At 36.7% G+C, this 22,012-nt stretch overlaps 2 long non-coding RNA genes across 2 annotated transcripts in view; one reads left to right on the forward strand and one right to left on the reverse strand.

Moving 5' to 3' along the window:
* Positions 1-1,660: 1,660 nt before the first annotated feature.
* The window catches only part of LOC128555507 (uncharacterized), a 46,564-nt gene continuing 26,212 nt past the window's right edge, over positions 1,661-22,012 (reverse strand). The window contains exons 3-5 of the long non-coding RNA XR_008370119.1: positions 6,780-6,844; positions 2,080-2,220; positions 1,661-1,740 (exon numbers count right to left, since the gene is read on the reverse strand). This is a non-coding gene — a long non-coding RNA (uncharacterized LOC128555507). The remainder of the gene's footprint in view (positions 1,741-2,079; positions 2,221-6,779; positions 6,845-22,012) is intronic.
* Positions 7,923-11,044, forward strand: LOC123545285 (uncharacterized). Its single transcript, XR_008370118.1, has 3 exons — positions 7,923-8,048; positions 9,082-9,193; positions 9,739-11,044. It is a non-coding gene; the product is annotated as an uncharacterized LOC123545285 (long non-coding RNA).

Raw genomic sequence — 22,012 nt, forward strand, 5'->3', positions numbered from 1 at the left:
CCAATGGTGACCTAAAAATGAACTTTGATGTCAATAGGTGGAATCATTTACCTTTCATATGCATTTTTATAAAAGAAGTTACAGTGACCTTGACATTTGACCTATTGACCTTGACCTAAAATGAGTGTCATGGGTGACCTGCATATAAAGTTTGGTGACAATAGGTAGAAGCATTAATCAACCCATTAAAAAGCCATACAAGACAATTTCATTCTTATATTTGACCTTTGACCTCTAAGTGTGACCTTGACCTTGGACCTAGGGACGCTAGGTTCTTGCGCATGATACTCCATCTTGTGATGCTGACAAGTTACATCAAAATCCCTCCATGCATGAAGAAGAAATGCTCCAGACAAAGTTGTCATTCTTGTATCTGACATTTGACCGCTAAATGTGACCTTGACTTTTAGACCTAGGTAGCTGGTTCCTGTGCATGGCACTCCGTCTCTTGGTGTTGAACATTTGTGCCAAGTTACATCAAAATCCCTTGAAGCATGAAGAAAATGCTCCAGGCAAAGTCATTCTGTGTATCTGACCTTTGACCTCTTAAGTTAGACCTTGACCTTAGACCTAGGGACCTGGTTCTTGTGCATGAAACTCTGTCTCATGATGGTGAACAATTGTGCCAAGTTACATCAAAATCCCTCCATGCATGAAGAAGAAATGCTCCGGACATTCTTGAATTTGACCTTTGATCTCTATGTGTGACCTTGACCTTAGACCTAGGGACCTGGTTTTTGCACATGACACTCCATCTCATGATGGTAAACACTTGTGCCAAGTTACATCAAAATCCCTTCATGCATGAAGAAGAAATGCCCCGAACAAAGTTTGTGAAGGCCGCCCACCTGCCTGCCAAGGGTGTTCCATTATGTCCCATCTTTCAGATGGGCATATAATAATACTAGTCTAATTAAAGATCGAATATCATTGTTAACTGAGATGAAACTGTGAGCAACAAAACTGACATGACGCGTCACGCTAATTGCAGTTAATTACCGGCCATTTGATCTTTAACAGATCATGACAAAAGACAATCACACTATTTGTTATCGGTGTGAATTGAGAAGCTCATGTCATTTGAAAGAGGATGCCATTCTGAAATATTGAAAACAGTTACATGGGTATCTACAGAACATGGTTGTGTCAAATGTATGTGTAAAGGATTTTAAACACTCTTTATTTCACGAGAAATTTTAAAAAAGGAGGAGATGAAACTGCATTTAGCTCTTACCCTGCTAAATAATGGACTGGTCCATCATTCAGTTTGGGCAATACCATTTATTCTTCGAAGGGGTTTTACTGAAAATTTACTGACTGAATAGTGAACAGTGCAGACCATGATCAGACTACACAGATGTGCAGCTTGATCTTGGTCTACACTGGTTGCAAAGGCAGAATCACTTGCCGCCAACAGGCTAAAGGTTAAGTGCTAGTTCAACTGTTGCAATAGTTTTCAATATGCCAGAAAAATCCCTGATCAAGTTAATTACAGTTTAGGGTAAAGAGCTTGGACCTGAAGGTTCTGACCAACTTTTGTGCCACAACACATCTTCTCATCATTCTTAACAATAATTTTGTACAGTATCATTGGAACCCTAGGAGCCTGCCAAGACAGAGTTTTGGACTATCTGACTAAAGTAAAAAAGCATCATATCTTACCTTTCCTTAATCAAACTGAACTTCATACATTTCTGTCCTCCAAATGACCCTCTTCATTGTGAAGAACCAATCAAAACTCTACAAAATTAAAATCCAAAACACCACTACTTTGGACCATAAAAACAGCAAAGTTAAAACTTTGTATTTAGGATTTAAATACAAAAGTCAGGCATATGAATAATGCCTCAGACAGTAAAAATTCAAAAGTTTCATAATGTTTAAATTATTTTTTATAATCATGTTAATTTATTATCTAATGAAACTGCCCATAACAAATAACTTAATTTTAACACAGCTATATACATCTCCACTTTGCTTTAACAGCTATTAAAAATATGTTATAGGAAATCAGTGATTTTACCTCATTTACAAGGATCAAGAAATAATTAATGGAACATAGATATCAAATATACAAACCAATCCTTTCTGTCTGTTTTCATCCTGAGTATATAAGTGTTATAGATACAGGTGATTAGGAGAGTCAGGTTTCAACAAAATATACAGAAGTTATCATTCAAATATTGTTCCTGTTAATGCAGCTTCTGTACCTATTCACCTCTGAAAAAAAAGAAAAGATACACTTCATCATTATAAATAATAATATAAATTATTTCTTTATAATAATTTCATTTATTTCTGGAGAAATAAAGTTTGTTAGTTGCTAAGGAATCGGGATTAATCGGCCTTTATCATTCAGTTGAACTGGTTCTCGTTTTATCAATACAGTACTGATATGCATGTTCAGCAAGCCAAGAACACAGCCATTTGTTCGATATAAAAGCAACAAGAGGGCCATGATGGCCCTATATCGCTCACCTGTTATCATTGCACTTGAGGACAAGAAGGTCCTCAGAAAAAATATCTAAGTCCAAAGGACAGGAACAACAAAGGAAAAAAATTTAACCAAAAAGAAAAACAAAATTCTTACCAGGTACAGATATGTCCAAATACACCTAAAAATTGGAGGTACCTTCCATGTTGTACCACAGAAAAGTGGTCTCGGTTTTTCCCTACGGCCAATAATAAAAAAGTTACTAAAAATAGGCTATTTATAGTAACGTAAAAGGGAAGTAATTCAAAAGAAAATTATTGTAAGTTAACAAAAGAAGGATCTGCCAAATAAATCTGTTGACATAAATGAAATTTCAGATCAGTATCTTCATTAGTTACGGAGATATACCATTTTAATTTGAAATAAAGGGAGTAATTTGACATAAAATCAGTCCATAGTTATCTACCCTGATTGGCTTGGTCCAACTAATGACAATAATGAAATTTCAAGTAAGTCCTGTAAGTACTTACTGATATAAATCCATTTTGACTACAATCAGGGGAGGTAATCAGATATAAAATAACTCTGGAAACTACGATTAGATCTGATTTGTCATGGAATCCAAGATTTATTGTTGTTGAAGATATTTTGGAAGTTTGTATCCAATAAAACCATAAATGAAGTCTCTATATGGCTGCAAAAGCCAAAATAGCCAATTTTGGACATTTAAGGGGCCATAACTCTGGAACCCATGATGGAATCTGGCCAGTTTAAGAAAGGAATCAAGATCTTGTGGTGATACAAGTTGTGTGCAAGTTTGGTTAAAATCAAATCATAAATGAAGTTGCTATTGTGCAGACAAGGTCAAAATAGCTAATTTTGGCTCTTTCAGGGGCCATAACTCTGGAACCCATTAGGGGATCTGGCCGGTTCAACAAAGGAACTGAGATCTTATGGCAACACAAGTTTTGTGCAAGTTTGATTAAATTCAAATCATAAATGAAGCTGCTATTGTGCAGACAAGGGCAAAATAGCTAATTCTGGTCCTTTCAGGGGCCATAACTCTGGAACCCATAATGGAATGTGGCCAGTTCAAGAAAGGAACCAAGATCTTATGGTGATACAAGTTGTGTGCCAGTTTGGTAAAAATCAAATCATAAATAAAGCTGCTATTGTGCAGACAAGGTCAAAATAGCTGATTTTGGCCCTTTCAGGGGCCATAACTCTGGAATCCATCATGGGATCTGGCCAGTTCAAGAAAGGAACTGAGATCTTATGGTGATACAAGTCGTGTGCAAGTTTGGTTAAAATAAAATCACAAATGAAACCACTATCGTGCAGACAAGAAATTGTTGACGGACGGACGGACGCATGACGGACGAAGGACGAAGGGTGATCACAAAAGCTCACCTTGTCACTATGTGACAGGTGAGCTAAAAAGCCCGTGCAGACTTCTCACATTGCATCTGAAAGGGCGAATAGACTGTTATTATACACTGACTAACAGATTTCTCACTGTTCTTCTACACGTTGTTCAGTAAAGATAAACTTACCTCCCGCCACACCCCTATAGTTGCTAATGCCGTAATTTTTATGGTTAACTTAGTTTTTGGTGAAAAACCTGACATTCTGGAGAAATATATATCAGATTTGCTGTTTTTTGTATTATACTTTCAGGGTACAGATTTCTTATATGGCATTTATTGAAGTTGTCAGTAAGCTGGTAGTGCAACACTGTGAAGTCTCCAATATCCCAGTTATAATCATACTCAAAGAAGTTACGAATGAATGTTCTGTTATAGAAGCCAAGTCGAAGGAACTTCAAAGTACTGTAGATACTTCCTGGAAATGAACTTTTGGATCGTTCCCGATTTATGGAATTCAGGTGTGTTGTATTCATAAATAACAGCATTCGTTTGAATGTTTTTAACTGGAACTGTGTGCTTTTTTAGGATATCGGAAATTAAATTAATGTTTAAGACATTTTCTTTAAAAAGAATATATAGGAAAAGAAATTACATGAACTTGTGTATTACATTAGCTTAGTTATTTTCATTTATATCTTAGCTTCTAGATATATGGTAAGGCTCACTGACAATTATTTCTGTGTTATATAACTTTTATGAATCGGTAATTATACCTTAAATGTTAGAATTGTCGCTCATATAATGTTGAATGGAGGGGATCAGGCGAGATATCGAGTTAATTAGATTGCTAAACAATAACCTGTTGGGTGTTTTTCATTGTTTTGTGGCAATTTATACGGTAGACGCCGAACTAGTGATATATCTATGCTTTTGGTGTGATGAATTTTATTCGGAACAGTTCAGTGTAATTAGCGTTGTCGTCTTTCAGTTATGGACACAGTCCGCTCAGTTTTGTGAAACTATGTATGCCTTTATCGGGGCCTATCACAAAGACATTGTTGTCTTAAACAGTACACCAAAGGTTGTTCATTGCAAAAGATGCACTTTGCTATTTAAGGTTGGTTGACCTGAAGTTGCTTCGGGTCACTAGGATTTCGTCCTTATAGTACTGGCGAGTCCTAGATTGCATTGCGTTGCGTTGCTTGCTTGTGAAGTGGTTGTAGTGCACCACTATAGGTTCTGGTGATGCCTAGGTTGCTTTGCCTTTTGCGTAGTGAAGCTTCTGTAGTGAATAACTACAGTATTGGTGAAGCCTAGGTTGTGTTGCGTTTTGGCCAAGTGAAAACACTTCATCTGTGGTGCATCACTGGCGATGCCTAGATTGTTTTGCGTAAAGAAGTGTCTGTAATGCATCACTATGGTACTGGTGAGGCCCAGGTTGCAGTCCGTTGTCCGTAGTGCTTCACTATAGTGTTGGTGATGCCTATGTTGCATTGTTTCTTGCGATATGAAGTGTCTGTAATGCATCACAATGGTACTGGTGAGGCCCTGGTTGCATTCCGTTGTCTGTAATGCTTCACTATAAAGTTGGTGATGCCTATGTTGCATTGCTTCTTGCAAGGTGAAGTGTCTGGAGTGCATCAGTTGGTGTTTTGTGTGGTAGGCCCAGTCAGTCTGTTTTTTAGTTTTACTAGCTGAAGCACTGCGCTGTCTCATAAATATTTAACGCGTGCCATTTTCGTGGACAATAATTCCAATATTGTCGATCTTGTTTTTAGCACAGACATATATCAGACAGCTTTCTAGCCCTGAGTGTTTGGCAGTAGCCCTTGACTTGCTTCATGGCATCGTTTTGTGCGCAGCCGTGGTGAGCTAAGGTCTACTGTCATACATTCGGGTATGGTCCGTGTGCTGGGTGCCGTCTGCGGTTTTTAGGGGTCATCGCATCGCATGTTGTCTCATGCTTGCGCCTGGTCTCCTCTCGCTTGAAGATAGAGCCGCCAAAAACATGCCAACTTAACTTTTCAATGTTTTCTCAGATCTATTGATGCATTTACCTTAGCAGATATAGAATATATTAATTTAGAATTCAAGAATTTTAAGTAATTTGTTCGTCATAATATGTTATATGATCTTAAAATATTTAACAGTATAACAATGAGGTAAATAAAAGACAAAGAATGGTACATGTTCTTATTTTATTTCGAGTAATATGAAATAAACAGTGTGAACTGCATCATGTATTTTAAATTTAACTTAAAATATTATTTGTTCATGCATACTGAAACAAGAGCTGTCTCCATAGGATGACACATGCCCCCCATGGCACTTTGAATGAATAGTTATGGCCGATGTTAGAGTTTAGGACCTTTGACCTACGGACCTGGGTCTTGCGCGCGACACGTTGTCTTACTGTGGTACACATTCATGCCCAATATTTTTAAAATCCATGCATGAATGACAAAGATATGGACTGCACACGCCCATCAATGCACTATCATGAAATATGACCTTTAACGTCTAAGTGTGACCTTGACCTTTGAGCTACAGACCTGGGTCTTGCACGCGACACGTCGTCTTACTGTGGTACACATTCATGCCAAGTTATTTGAAAATCCATCCATGGATAACAAAGATATGGACCGGACACGAATGCACTATCATGAAAAATGACCTTTAACGTCTAAGTGTGACCTTGACCTTTGAGCTACGGACCTGGGTCTTGCGCGTGACACGTCGTCTTACTGTGGTACAATTCATGCCAAGTTATTTGAAAATCCATCCCTCGATGACAAAGATATGGACCGGACACGAAAATTGCGGACAGACCCGACAGACCGACAGACTGACAGATGGTTCAAAAACTATATGCCTCCCTTCGGGGGCATAAAAAGTGCAGAAAAAGAAAACTATTTAAGTGCAAGGGCAATAACTCTGTTTAAAATTGTCTGACTGAAAAAAAAGTACAGCTTTATTACCAACTTCTGTAGGTCAATATCTCTGTGCATTGGGAGTGTTCTGCTTGTATTATGTGTTTGATAAGCTGAAAATAAAAGAAATAGTCAATTTGTATGTTGAAAATAACAAAGAAGGCCATGATGGCCCTGCACAGCTCAAACAGGTATAACAAGCAAATCTGATGAATTGGTATTCCTGCCAAAAAGGTTTGTGGTGAGAAATGGCAAAAAAATATATCCGGCAAAAGGATGTCACTAAGAAGCAAATAATTTCATTAGTCAAAATCAATTTAGCAGAAAATGAATGCTTTTTTTTTTTAGAGGGGATGGGGGGGGGGGGGAGTGGGGGCAGCGGCGGTGACCAGGTGAGGGTACAAAACTTTACATATTGATAATAAATATTGAAGGAAAATTAAAAAGGAAAAAAAAAATGGGGGGTGGGATGCATGATCGGGGCTGGTGGGTATGACTGGGTGAAGAAGTGAGGTGGGGGAACAGTACAACTTTGCATGTTGGGGAGGGGGTGTGACCAAGGCAAGGTGGTGACCAGGTGTGGGTACACAACTTCACATGTTTATAATAAATGTTCATGGAAAAGAATGAAAGAAGTTTAATGAAATTTTACCAGCTAGTTATTCCAAGAAAAATTGACCAATCCAAAAAAATAATGGACGGGCATCATCGATGTACGTTGGTTCATATTTATTTTAAATTTCATAAAATTCTTCCAACTAGCTACTTAGAAATGGCTGTGGACGTGGAATTTTCATTAAATCAAGGGCAATAACTCTAATGAAAATTGACCAATTAAAAAAAAACTAGAGCTATCACTAAAGGTGATGAATGTACCCCCCGCATGCACTGACACAGTACATTGCAATTTGACGCACGCAAGATTGCATAATTATGTGGACTGTATATATATGTGTCGCGCCATGAGATTTTTGGCCCAAATGCGGCGTTACGTCATTAGAGAAAAACCCGATTAAAGTTACGTCACAAAAATGAGTGGAGTTCAACACGTTTTCGCGTCAGTTAATGCATTTTATCAATTAACACTATATTATTGGGACGATAAATGAAGGAAGAGACAAACGTCGTTTACCAAGCAGGTATTGTAACATTTCCGTGTTTTGACATTTCGTTTCATTATCAAATAATTGACAATTTATCGCCCTTTGTATCAACACGCCATTTGTAAACATGAAAGGTCGTGTGAAAGGAAACTTTTAAACAGTAATTTGACGATTGATTTAAAAGGGATAATGAATGTCATTGAGCGATTTACAGGTAAGTAGTAATATTTACACAGTATGTAGAGTTTTAAAATATTAATTAAATCCATATTGACCGTTTTGTCCTTCGAAAATATCCCGGAATTGTCATCTGGGCTTTAATTCTAGCTAAAAATATTCAGCTCAGAGATGTTTATATGCTGTTACGGACCTCTGATGGTAATGGGAAATAATCAGAAAATTAAAACAGCGTCAGTTAAATTATCTCAGCCAGAACACCCGCATTTTTTCGAAAAAGGAAATCACCCCCTCCCGGAAACATTTTACCCCTCTTCTCCATTTCACAACTGGGTTACCTCAAATCACCCCCCTTCCCATCAACTTCCTCCAAATACCTCTCTTCTCTTTCCCACCCATTGTCATATGAAATACACCCTTCCTCAGCTTGAGAACTGCTTCTACACTACATTTATAAACTAAATACACCCCATCTCCCCCCTCCTCCGTTTCTTTTAACTGTAAATTACCCCCCTCCTATATCCTCCAAATAAGGGGGCGGGTGTAGGGGGGGGGGGGGGGGCATTCAGGAAGCTTACTTTTTTCCACAACAGTTTTCACTCTTATTTCAGATCAGTGTATTAGTATGAAAGACCAGTATGTCAAAAGTCACAGCCTTATCCATATTTATGTAGTGACTTACAGGAACAGTTGTCAGTTTAAATAAATTATTTCTTATTCATGTCAAACTCACTTAAATTAAAAAAGTATAAAAAATAGCTGTTTGTTTTTATTTTGTATAAAACAGATGCTCAATAGCTTTTCATGTGAGTTTGCATTCAGTTCACCTGACCATGATCGTTGGATTCCTCACCACTACAAAATGTTCTTTACAAGTTACAAACAACTTCTACACATTTAATGAATATATTTTAAACTTTAAAGACATTTTGTTAAGAAAGTCATGCTTTTGATTGAAACATATAACACTCATAGTATAAATCTTTGTGTTCTGTGTCCTGAGGTAACTAGCTAGGCCATCTTTATCTCACATTTCAGCTTTTTTATAAAGTATTTTTTTAATTTTACAGATCAACTATTGATGAACTACTGAGAAACATCTGGCATATTGCTATGACCTTAAACAAAAAAAAAGGAATTCTCAAGGCATGCCTACATACCACATGTTGGAAGTGTTTGTGGGTTTGTAATTTTCTGCATTTTTGCAGTTTTTCTATTGTAAGAAAGATAAATACATCTTAAGAATATATACAAAAAATAAATTCCTCTTAAAATAAATACAAGTAAGTTAAATAAATCTTAAAATACCATACACATAAATGACCTGATTGTATTAATAGCATTTTGAAAGAAATCATTACTAGTCTAATAGATTCATTCAACAAACATATCCAGCATAAAAAGAGGAGAGTGGGGAAATATGCATAATGATTGAATATCATCATACATGTATTTTCCTAAGAAACTGTTGCAATATTTGAGTATTCATTTAGTTAGACTGAATGAATTAATTCTTTTAAGTGTATGTCTACTAGTATGTCAGAAGATTAGCTAGTTTTTTGTATTCTTGAAAATTATGAGATTGATGAATGGATGGGTACTTATTAGTCATGCTTTTATGTAGATTACACATAAAGACACTTTTATTTTTAAAAAATGCTTCACAGTATTCTATTCTGTAACTTTCTACTTAAAGGTACTAATACTAATGTATTTTTGTTTTGCAGAATGGCTGAAGGAAGAAAGAATTTCCAGCCAGAAAAATAAAATTCTTTATGAATTTGTGAATGGAAATGAAACCCAAGGAACTAATATATTTGCTTACCATCCAGTTAAAAGTATGCCAATGGAATAAAGTGCAACTGTCACAGAAGTGCACAAAATAAGGTCATGTTTTCTGCAAAAGTTCACCAAGTTGATTCAAACTACAAATGGGAGTCAAGAAAAAAGTAAAACTAACTGAACTGTCACAGTTCAACTGTGAGAAATGTTTGGTAAAAGTATGTTTTGTTGTCAGAACAGCAGTGAAGTGGTTAGAGTAAAACTGTCTTTATTGTTTAAGTAATACAGAATTTTTTTTGAAACATACTCCATGCATAATATGTCTTGAGTGCTCTTTTTTATTTAAATAATCATACAGTTTCAAGAAATTTGACAATAAATGCTATCTTTTATTTTATAAGAAAACATTGCATTGTCGCCATGGTATTAAACATTAATCTGTCTATAAATTATTGTAAAACATCTTTCATGTTTATATGTTCTGTTTGTTAAAAAAATTAATGTAAGGTCATATTCTTTTCTAAGTAATAACTGCATCAACAAAACATTATGTTATCATATGAATCTGCCTTAAACTAGCAAGAGTTGTGTCGTGTGTATCAGAAAATAATGTATATCCCAAACAGTGTCACATCAGTTTACATGAAATGAGGTTTTCTTACTTTTGAATATGAAATATGAAATTAGACAGCTTTCAATGTAAATAGTATTTTGAAAAACACTTTAACATATTCAATTATTTCAAGAACTTGATAGAAATGGTACTTTTGGTAAGAAAATACATCATGGTTGCTATGGTAACGAGTCACTGATCAGTGTGACATCTGTACTACTACTTTAAGCAAAATCAGTTTATAATATTTCTAATAATTATATCTTTTTGCCTGATTTTCTGTCTAACAGTTACAAAGAAATATGTCAATGAGTCAAGTGTTCTAACAACAAGGTTAATTTGTCATAGCTTTGTCATGTTATCTAACCCGTAATCCAGTAAATCTATTTTTGTACAAAAGAAAGCCATATTAAGATTTTTGCAAAAAAAACTGTTATCTTTAAACTCTGTCTGTACACTGGAAAATGTTGACGGTATATTAACTTCACTTTCTTGATGTAAATTTTGGCTGGATTTATCAAGGAACTATTCAAATTGGATTTAACAACTGTGTTGCCATGGAAACGGTTTTAAGGGGAAAATAATATGTGCTTATATGAAAAAAAAGAAACAGAAAGAAATAGATTTAATTAACTGTATGTTGTGTTTGATATTTCATTATGTATTTTTTTTTCATATTATTTTAAGAAGGAGTCTGAATTAAGATATTCTGCCTCTATTTTGATACAGTTAGACGAAAATATGGTGTCCGAAAAGCGGTAATTTCTCCATAACAACGGCTGATTTCTGTTGTCAAATAGCAGATTTTTACTTGGAACATGACAATCTGTCAGATTACCTGAAAACCCCATTTTTGACCAAAATCTCATTTGGGCCAAAAATCTCATGGCCTGACACATATATATAGACTGTATGTATACAGTATAGTAACAAAAAACAAAGTCCCATAACTATGCAGAATATTTATCTAAAAGAATGTAACATGCAACATGCACAACTAGGGTTGGTACTGATCACTTGTGTGAAGTTTCATTAAATTGTGTGCAAGGGTTTGGTAGATTAGGCACGCACAAGATTGCATATGCAGACTGTATGTACATAGTATGTTAACAAGAAACAAAGTCCCATAACTCTGCAATTTTTGTCACTGAAAGAACCTAACATGCCCCATGCACAACTACTGTTGTTACTGATCACTTGTGTGAAGTTTCATTAAATTGTGTCAAGGGGATGAGGAGAGATGGTGCGCACAAGATTGTGTCTATGTATATAGTATAGTAACAAAAAAACAAAGTCCCATAACTCTGCAAATTTTTTTTCTAAAAGAACCTAACATGCCCTATGCACAACTACTGTTGGTACTGATCACTTGTGTGAAGTTTCATTAAATTGTGTCAAGGGGATGAGGAGAGATGGTGCGCACAAGATTGTGTCTATGTATATAGTATAGTAACAAAAAAAATAAAGTCCCATAACTCTGCAAATTTTTTTTCTAAAAGAACCTAACATGCCCCATGCACAACTACTGTTGGTACTGATCACTTGTGTGAAGTTTCATTAAATTGTGTCAAGGGGATGAGGAGAAATGGTGCGCACAAGATTGTGTCTATGTATATAGTATAGTAACAAAAAAAAAAAACCAAAGTCCCATAACTCTGCAATTTTTTTTTCTAAAAGAACCTAACATGCCCCATGCACAACTACTGTTGGTACTGATCACTTGTGTGAAGTTTCATTAAATTGTGTCAAGGGGATGAGGAGAGATGGTGCGCACAAGATTGTGTCTATGTATATAGTATAGTAACAAAAAAAAAAACAAAGTCCCATAACTCTGCAATTTTTTTTTCTAAAAGAACCTAACATGCCCCATGCACAACTACTGTTGGTACTGATCACTTGTGTTAAGTTTCATTAAATTGTGTCAAGGGGATGAGGAGAGATGGTGCGCACAAGATTGTGTCTATGTATATAGTATAGTAACAAAAAAACAAAGTCCCATAACTCTGCAAATTTTTTTTCTAAAAGAACCTAACATGCCCCATGCACAACTACTGTTGGTACTGATCACTTGTGTGAAGTTTCATTAAATTCTGTCAAGGGGATAAGGAGAGATGGTGCGCACAAGATTGCGTCTACGGACAGACGGACAGACAGACAGACAGACAACCTGAAACCAGTATATCCCCCCTAACAACTTTGTTGTCGGGGGGTACAAAAATGATGGGCATCATGGCAGTATGTTGGTTCATGTTTATTTCAAGTTTTATGAAATTCTACTTGCTAGTTACTGAGAAATGGCTGCGGACCGACGCACACACGCACGGACAATTTCAATACCCACCTCCCAATTTCATCGGCGGGGGATAACAAGAACAACTAGACGATGCTTTTGTAAAAAAGCACATGTCTCCCCCACTGCATAGTCGTATAGGCATGAAGTCAATAGGGGACAGGAGCGAAAGTCAAAGAGACACTAATGGTTACCTGCAATAAGGATATTCTACTTGGCATGTCCAGTCATCCCACTAAAGTTCAACATTCAGGGCCTATTGGTTATTGTTCAGGCTCCTGTGACCTTGACCTTTGATCAAGTGACCCCAAAATAAATAGGGGTCATCTACTCTGCATGTCCAAGCATCCTATTAAATTTCAACATTCTGGGTCAAGTGGTTCTCGAGTTACTGTCTGGAAATGATTTTACATGACCAGGCCCCTATGACCTTGACCTTTAATAGAGTGACAAAAAATTAATAGGGTTCATCTACTCTGCATGTTCAATCATCCTATGAAGTTTCAACATTCTGGGTCAAGTGGTTCTCCAGTTACTGACTGGAAACGGTTTTCTATGTTCAGGCCCCTGTGACCTTGACCTTTAATAGAGTGGCCCCAAAATCAGTTGGGGTCATTTACTCTGCATGTCCAATCATCCTATAAAGTTTTAACATTCTTGGTCATGTGGTTCTCAATATATTGATCGGAAATGGTTTTCCATGTTCAGGCCCCTGTGACCTTGACCTTTAACAGAGTGACCCCAAAATCGATAACGGTCATCTACTCTGCATGATCAAACATCCTATGAAGTTTCAACATTCTGGGTCAAGTGGTTCTCCAGTTACTGACTGGAAACGGTTTTCTATGTTCAGGCCCCTGTGACATTGACCTTTAAAGAGTGACCCTATACAATCAATAGGGGTCATCTGCTCTGCATAACCAATCATCCTATGAAGTTTCAACATTCTGTGTCAAGTGGTTCTCAAGTTATTGATCGGAAATGGTTTTCAATGTTCAGGCCCCTGTGACCTTGACCTTTAACAGAGTGATCCCAAAATCAATAGGGGTCATCTACTCTGCATGGTCAATCATCCTATGAAGTTTTAACATTCTGGGTCAAGTGGTTCTCAAGTTATTGATCGGAAATGGTTTTCAATGTTCAGGCCCCTGTGACCTTGATCTTTGATGGAGTGACCCCAAAAACAATAGAGGTCATCTACTCCAGTAGCCCTACAATCCTATGAAGTTTGAAGGTTCTCGGTCAAATGGTTCTCAAGTTATTGATCGGAAATGAAGTGTGACATACTGATGGATTGACAGACAGGGCAAAAATGCTAAACTACCATAAAAACTGGCCTGCACATTCAGACCAAAAGTTTTCAATGAAGCAATATTGGGAAAACTAGGTCATGATTCTTTTGACAACAATTTCAACAGAGTGTCACTAGAGGAACATTTTTGTGAAATTATTTAAAATTCAGACTAAAGGTGTAGCAGTTGATGTTACTTGGTGATATTTCATTTTTGATTCTGTTAGCCATGCTTTTGACAAATCAGAAAAAAGGAACAAACATGACAAATAAGAAAAAAGGAACAAACAAGACAAATCAGAAAAAAAGAACAAATATGCCACACCAGAAAAAACAGAACAAACATGACAAATAAGAAAAAAGGAACAAACATGACAAATCAGAAAAAAGGAATGATCATGACAAATCAGAAACAAGAGAGCCATGAAGGCTCACCTGACCTATTGATCTAAAGATCATCAAGATCAACATTCTGACCAAGTTTCATTAAGATATGGTCATAAATGTAGCCTCTAACTAGCTTTTGCTTTGATGATTTGACCTGGTGACCTAGTTTTTGACCCCACATGACCCACATTCAAACTTGACCTAAAGATCATCAAGATTAACATTCTGATTAAGTGTCATGAAGATAAAATCATAAATGTGGCCTCTACAGTCTTAACAAGCTTTTCCTTTGATTTGACCTAGTGACCTAGTTTTTGATCCCACATGACCCGCATTCAAACTTGACCTAAAGATCATCAAGATTAACATTCTGATTAAGTGTCATGAAGATAAAATCATAAATGTGACCTCTACAGTGTTAACAAGCTTTTCCTTTGATTTGACCTGGTAACCTAGTTTTTGACCCCAGATGTCTCAATATAAGATTCATCCAAGATTTTATTGAGGGTAACATTCTGAATAAGTTTTATTAAGATTGGGCCAAAATTGTGATCTCTAGAGTGATAACAAGCTTTTCCTTTGATTTAACCTGGTGACCTAGTTTTTGACCCCAGATGACCCAATATCAAACTCATCCAAGATTTTATTTAGGGTAACATTCTGACCAAGTTTTATTAAGATTGGGCCAAAATTGTGACCTCTAGAGTGTTAACAAGCTTTACCTTTGATTTAACCTGGTGACCTAGTTTTTGACCCCAGATGACCCAATATCAAACTCGTCCAAGATTTTATTGAGGGTAACATTCTGACCAAGTTTCATTGAGATTAGGTCAAAAATGTGACCTCTAGAGTGTTAACAGTCAAATTGTTGATGACGGACGGCGACGGACACAGGGCGATCACAAAAGCTAAAAAGGAACAAACATGACAAATCAGAAACAAGAGGGCCAAGATAGCCCTAGGTTTGTCACCTGAGTAACAAACCATAACAGTGTAAACATGTTTGACCTAGTGATTTCATGGAGACAAATATTCTGACCCCAAACTTTCATTAAGATTGGACCAAAAATGTGGCCTCTTGAGTGTAAACAAGCATTTTCTTTGCTTTGACCTAGTGACCTAGTTTTCTACCCCACATGACCCAGATTAGAATTTGTCCAAGATTTCATAAAAACAAAACATTCTGACAAAGTTTCGGGAAGATTGGAGCAAAAAAGTGGCCTCTAGAGTGTAAACAAGCTTTTCCTTTGATTTTACCTAGTGACTGACCCCATGTGACCCAGATTCGAACTAATTCAACACATCATGATAACAAACATTCTGACCAACTTTTATGAAGATAGAATAACAAGACTCTTAGAGGGCCATGATGGCCCTATATTGCTCATATATCGTCATATATCTGGCCTACTGACCTAGTTTTTGACCTCACATGACCAAGTTTCCAACTTGACCTAGAGATCATCAAGACAAATATTCTGACTAAGTTTCATAAAAATTGGGTCACAACTGTGGCCTCTAGATTGTTAACAAGTTTTTCATTTGATTTGACTGGGTGACCTAGTATCTGACTCCACAAAACCCAGATTCTAACTTGACCTAGAGGTCATAAAGACAAACATTCTGACCAATTCTCATTAGTTTCAAACTTAAACTGAGGATTCTTAGAGTGTTTACAAGATTTTCCTTTGATCTGGTCTACTGACCTAGTTTTTGACTCCAAATGACCCAGTTTCAAACCGGACCTAGAGATCATCTATAAAAACATTCTGACCAAGTTTCATAAAGATTGGGTTATAACTGTGGCCTCTAGAGTGTTAACAAGCTTTTCCTTTGATTTGACAGGGTGACCTAGTACCTGATCCCCCATAACTAATATTCAAACCTGAACAAGAGGTCATCAAGACAAACATGCTGACCAATTCTCATTAGGTTCAAACTTAAACTGTGGATTTTTAAGTGTTAACAAGAGTTTCCTTTGATCTGGTCTACTGACCTAGTCTTTGACCCCCAGATGACCTAGTTTCAAAGTTGACCTAGAGATTATCTATACAAACATTCTGACTAAGTTTCATAAAGATTGGGTTAAAACTGTGGCCTCTAGAGTGTTAACATGTTTTTCATTTGATTTAAGAGGGTGACCTAGTTTTTGACCCCACATGACCTAGATTCAAACTTGACCTTTAAGTCATCAAGACAAACATTCTGAACACTCCTCATGAGTTTCAAACTTAAACTGTGGACTCTTAGAGTGTTAACAAGACTTCCCTTTGATCTGGTCTACTGACCTAATTTTTGACCCCAAATGACCCAGTTTCAAATCTGACATAGAGATCATCTATACAACCATTCTGACCAAGTTTCATAAAGATTGGCTTACAACTCTGGCCTCTAGAGTGTTAACAAGCTTTTCCTTTGATTTGACCAGGTGACCTAGTTTTTGACCCCACATGACCCAGATTCAAATCTGAATTAGAGATCATCAAAACAAACATTCTATCCAATCCTCATGAGTTTCAAACTTAAACTGTGGCCTCTATAGTGTTAAGCTTTCCCTTTGATTTGACCGGGTGACCTACTTTTGACCCCACATGACCCAGATTCAAACTTAACCTAGAGGTAATCCAATTCTGATGAGTTTCAAACTTAAACTGTGGACTCATAAGAGTGTTAACATGGTTTTCCTACTGACCTAGTTTTTGACCCCACATGACCCAGTTTCAAACTTGACCTAGACATCATCAAGACAAACATTCTGACCAAGTTTCATTGGTTGGGTCACAAATGTGGCCTCTAGAGTGTTAACAAGGCAAATGTTGACACACAACGCACACAGCACAGCGCCTGACAATGACTGGTCACAATAGCTCACCTCGAGCACTTCATGCTCAGGTGAGCTAAAAAGGAACAAATATGACAAATCAGAACAAGAGTGCCAGATTGTCACAAAATACACCCTTCTAAATATTAAGTTATGTATCATAAAGGTAATAATGTTGATGTTGTATGCCTTGTTAACCCAAAACAAGAGAGCCAGAATGTCACAATATACACCCGCCATAGCAAATTTCTTTACACTAGCACCTGTATTTGCAAATGGAATTTTAATTCTGTGGTTGTGTAGTTATTACTGTAATTCTTTTGTTTTTCTAAATCCACAAAAAGAACTCCTTACCAGGTAGAGATACCTTAAAATACATCTAAAATTTGAAAGTAACATCTATGTTGTACCACAGAAAAGTGGTCTTGGTTTTTCCCTACAGTCAATTATAAAAAAAGTTACAATATTAGTTATTTATAGTAACAACTAAGGGAGTTAATCTTAAACAAAACCAAGAGGGCAAAGATGGCCCTAGGTGGCTCACCTGTGTAACACACCATAACAGTGTAAACATGTTTTACCTAGTGATTACATGGAAACAAATATTCTGACCAATTTTCTGTAAGATTGGACCAAAAAATCTTGAGTGTAAACAAGCATTTTCTTGATTTGACCTAGTGACCTAGTTTTTTACCCCACATGACCCAGATACGAACTTGTGCAAGACTTCATGATAACAAACATTCTGACCAAAATTTATGAAGATAGAATAAACAGATGGCCCTAGGTCGCTCACCTGAGAAACACACCATAACAGTGTAAACATGTTTGACTTAGTGATTTCATAGAAACAAATATTCTGACCAATTTTCATAATAATAATAAATGTGGTCTCTTAAGTGTAAACAAGTATTTTCTTCCATTTGACCTAGTGACCTAGTTTTTGAGCCAAGATGACCTACATTCAAACTTGACCTAGATTTGATGAAGGCAATCATTCTGACCAAATTTCATGAACCTCAATTGAAAAATACAGCCTCTATCACATACAAAACATTTTATTTTATTTATTTTATTTTGTTGGGTTTAACGTCGCACCGACACAATACAAAACATTTTTTCTTTGATTTGTCCTAGCGACCTAGTTTTTGACCCCAGATGACCAATATTCGAACTTGACCTTAATTCCATCAAGGCTATCATTCTGACCAAATTTCATGAAAATCAATTGATAAATACAGTCTCTATCGCACACACAAAGTTTTTCTTTGATTTGACCTAGTGACCTACTTTTTGACCCCAAATGACCGATTTTCGAACATGACCTACATTTCATCAAGTTAATCATTCTGACAAAATTTGACCTAGTGACCTAGTTTTTGATCCCAGACAACCCATATTCAAACTTGCCCTAGATTTAATAAAGGCAATCATTCTGACTAAAATTCATGAAGATCAATTGAACAAGAGCTGTCTCCATAGGATGACACATGCCCCCGATGGCACTTTGAATGAATAGTTATGGCCGATGTTAGAGTTTAGGACCTTTGACCTACGGAACTGGGTCTTGCACGCGACACGTCGTCTTACTGTGGTACACATTCATGCCCAATAATTTTAAAATCCATGCATGAATGACAAAGATATGGACCGGACACGCCCATCAATGCACTATCATGAAATATGACCTTTAACATCTAAGTGTGACCTTGACCTTTAAGCTACGGACCTGGGTCTTGCGCATGGCACGTCGTCTTACTGTGGTACACATTCATGCCTAGTTATTTGAAAATCCATCCATGGATGACAAAGATATGGACCGGACACGAATGCACTATCATGAAAAATGACCTTTAACGTCTAAGTGTGACCTTGACCTTTGAGCTACGGACTTGGGTCTTGCGCGCGACACGTCGTCTTACTGTGGTACACATTCATGCCAAGTTATTTGAAAATCCATCCATGGATGACAAAGATATGGACCGGACACAAATGCACTATCATGAAAAAGACCTTTAACGTCTAAGTGTGACCTTGACCTTTGAGCTAAGGACCTGGGTCTTGCGTGCGACACGTCGTCTTACTGTGGTACACATTCATGCCAAGTTATTTGAAAATCCATCCATCGATGACGAAGATATGGACCGGACACGAAAATTGCGAACAGACTGACAGACCGACAGACTGACAGATGGACAGACGGTTCAAAAACTATATGCCTCCCTATGGGGGCATAAAAATACAGCCTTTATCGCATACACAAGGTTTTTCTTTGATTTGACCTAGTGACCTAGTTATTAACCCAGATGATCCATTTTCGATCTTGGCCTAGACTTCATCAAGGTAATCATTCTGACAAAATTTCATGAAGATAAGTTGAAAAATACAGCCTCTATCGCATATACAAGCTCAATGTTGACAGACAGACAGACGCCAGACATCGAGCAATCACAAAAACTCACCTGAGCATTGCTCAGGTGAGCTAAAAATGTGCCCCCTAGAGTGTAAACAAGCTCATTCTTTGATCTGACCTAGTGACCTAGTTTTTGACCCCATATGACCCAGATAAAAATTCATATGATATTTTATGCAGACAAACATTCTGACCAAGTTTCATGCACATCAAATGAACAAGGGTGTTAACAGGCTTTTCCTTTGATTTGACTGTGTGACCTAGTTTTTGACTCTATATGACTCAGTTTCAAATTTGGCCTTGGAACCATCAAGATAAACATTCTGACCAAGTTTCATGAATATAGGGTCATAAATGGGGCCTCTAGGTTGTTTACAAGCTTTTCCTTTTATCTGACCTGATGACCTAGTTTTTGACCCAACATGACCTAGTTTCGATCCAGGCCTAAAGATCATCAAGATAATCATTCTGTGCAAGTTTGTATCAAATCAAAGCATAAATGAAACCTCTATATGGCTGAAAAGGCCAAAATAGAAAATTTTGCCCCTTTCTAGGGCAGTAACTCTAGAACCCATGATGGAATCTAGCCAGTTTTCGAAAGGAACTGAGATCTTATTGTGACTTAAGTTGTGTGTAAGTTCGGTTAAAATCAAATATAAAATGTCAATTCTATCATGTTCACAAGGTAAAAATTCCCAAATTTTGGCTCTTTTACGGGTCAATCAGGGCTGTAACTTCTGAACCTGTGACTGGATCTGATAATTTCATCATGGAATCCAAGATTTATTGTTGCTGAAGATATTTTACAAGTTTGTATCAAATCAAACCATAAATGAAGTCTCTATTTGGCTGCAAAAGCCAAAATAGCAAATTTTGAACCTTTAAGGGGCCATAACTCTAAAACCGATGATGGGATCTGGCCAGTTTTCGAAAGGAACTGAGATATTATACCAATACAAGTTGTGTGCAAGTTTAATTAAAGTTGATTGCAAAATGTTGTCTGTAGCATGTTCACAAGCCAAAAATGGCAAATTCTGACCTTTTAAGGGGCCATAACTCTAGAACCCATGATGGGATCTGGCCAGTTTTCGAAAGAAACTGAAATACTATGCCCATGCAAGTTGTGTGCAAGTTTGATTAAAATCGGATACAAATTGTGTGGTCTCTTCACAAGGAAATTGTGGATGGATGGATGGATGGATGACAGACCGACTGACAAAGGACGATCACAAAAGCTCACCCTGTCACTATGTGACAGGTGAGCTAAAAATAAAACAAAAATAAAAATAAAATAAAAAAATTCAAAGTCCACACAAAAATCCTTACCAGGTAGAGACAGGTCAACAAGAGCTGTCCGTAAGACAGCCAAGCTCAACTATTCGAAATATTGTCCCAGAAGCAGGAAAATATTACCCAAAAAGGTTAAATATGAAAAGAGTTTTAAGTTCAAAAGGGGAAATAATTTGACCAAAATGCATATCAGTTATGGGACTTGCTGCTATCAACTAGTTTTATAACCCCGAAGGCACATGTGAAGTTTCAATTCAATATCTGCATTAGTTTTGGAGATAGAAACTTGCATGTAAAACTTTAACCAGAATTTTCAAAGTCCAAAAGGGGGCATAATTTGCCCAAAATACATGCCAGAGTTATGGGACTTCACCCAGTGAGGTTGGTAATTGATCTAGAAAAAGAAAAAATAAGTTTCAAATCTATATGCCTTTTAGTAATAGCTGTATGTACTTGCACGCAAAACTTTAACCAAAATTTTCTAAGTCCAATAGGGGGTATAATTTGCTCAAAATGAAGGTCAGAGTTATGGGACTTGCTGCTATCAACTAGTTTTATAACCCCGAAGACACATGTGAAGTTTCAAATCAATATCTGCATTAGTTTTGGAGATAATAACTTGCATGTAAAACTTTAACCAAAATTTTCTAAGTCTAAAAAGGGGCATAATTTGCTCAAAAAACATGTCAGAGTTATGGGACTTGACCCAGTGAAGTTGGTAATTGATCTAGAAAAAGAAAAAATAAGTTTCAAATCTATATGCCTTTTAGAAATAGCTGTATGTACTTGCACGCAAAACGTTAACCAGAATTTTCTAAGTCCAAAAGGGGGCATATTTGGCCTAAATGAAGGTCAGAGTTATAGGACTTGCTGCTATCAACTAGATTTATAACCCCGAAGACACATGTGAAGTTTCAAATCAATATCTGCATTAGTTTTGGAGATAGTAACTTGCATGTAAAACTTTAACCAAAATTTTCTAAGTCTAAAAGGGGGCATAATTTGCTCAAAATACATGTCAGAGTTATGGGTCTTAACCCAGTGAGGTTGGTAATTGATCTAGAAAAAGAAAAAATAAGTTTCAAATCTATATGCCTTTTAGAAATAGCTGTAT

Source organism: Mercenaria mercenaria, chromosome 3, assembly GCF_021730395.1.
Source record: "Mercenaria mercenaria strain notata chromosome 3, MADL_Memer_1, whole genome shotgun sequence".
Taxonomy (NCBI): Eukaryota; Metazoa; Mollusca; class Bivalvia; order Venerida; family Veneridae; genus Mercenaria; species Mercenaria mercenaria.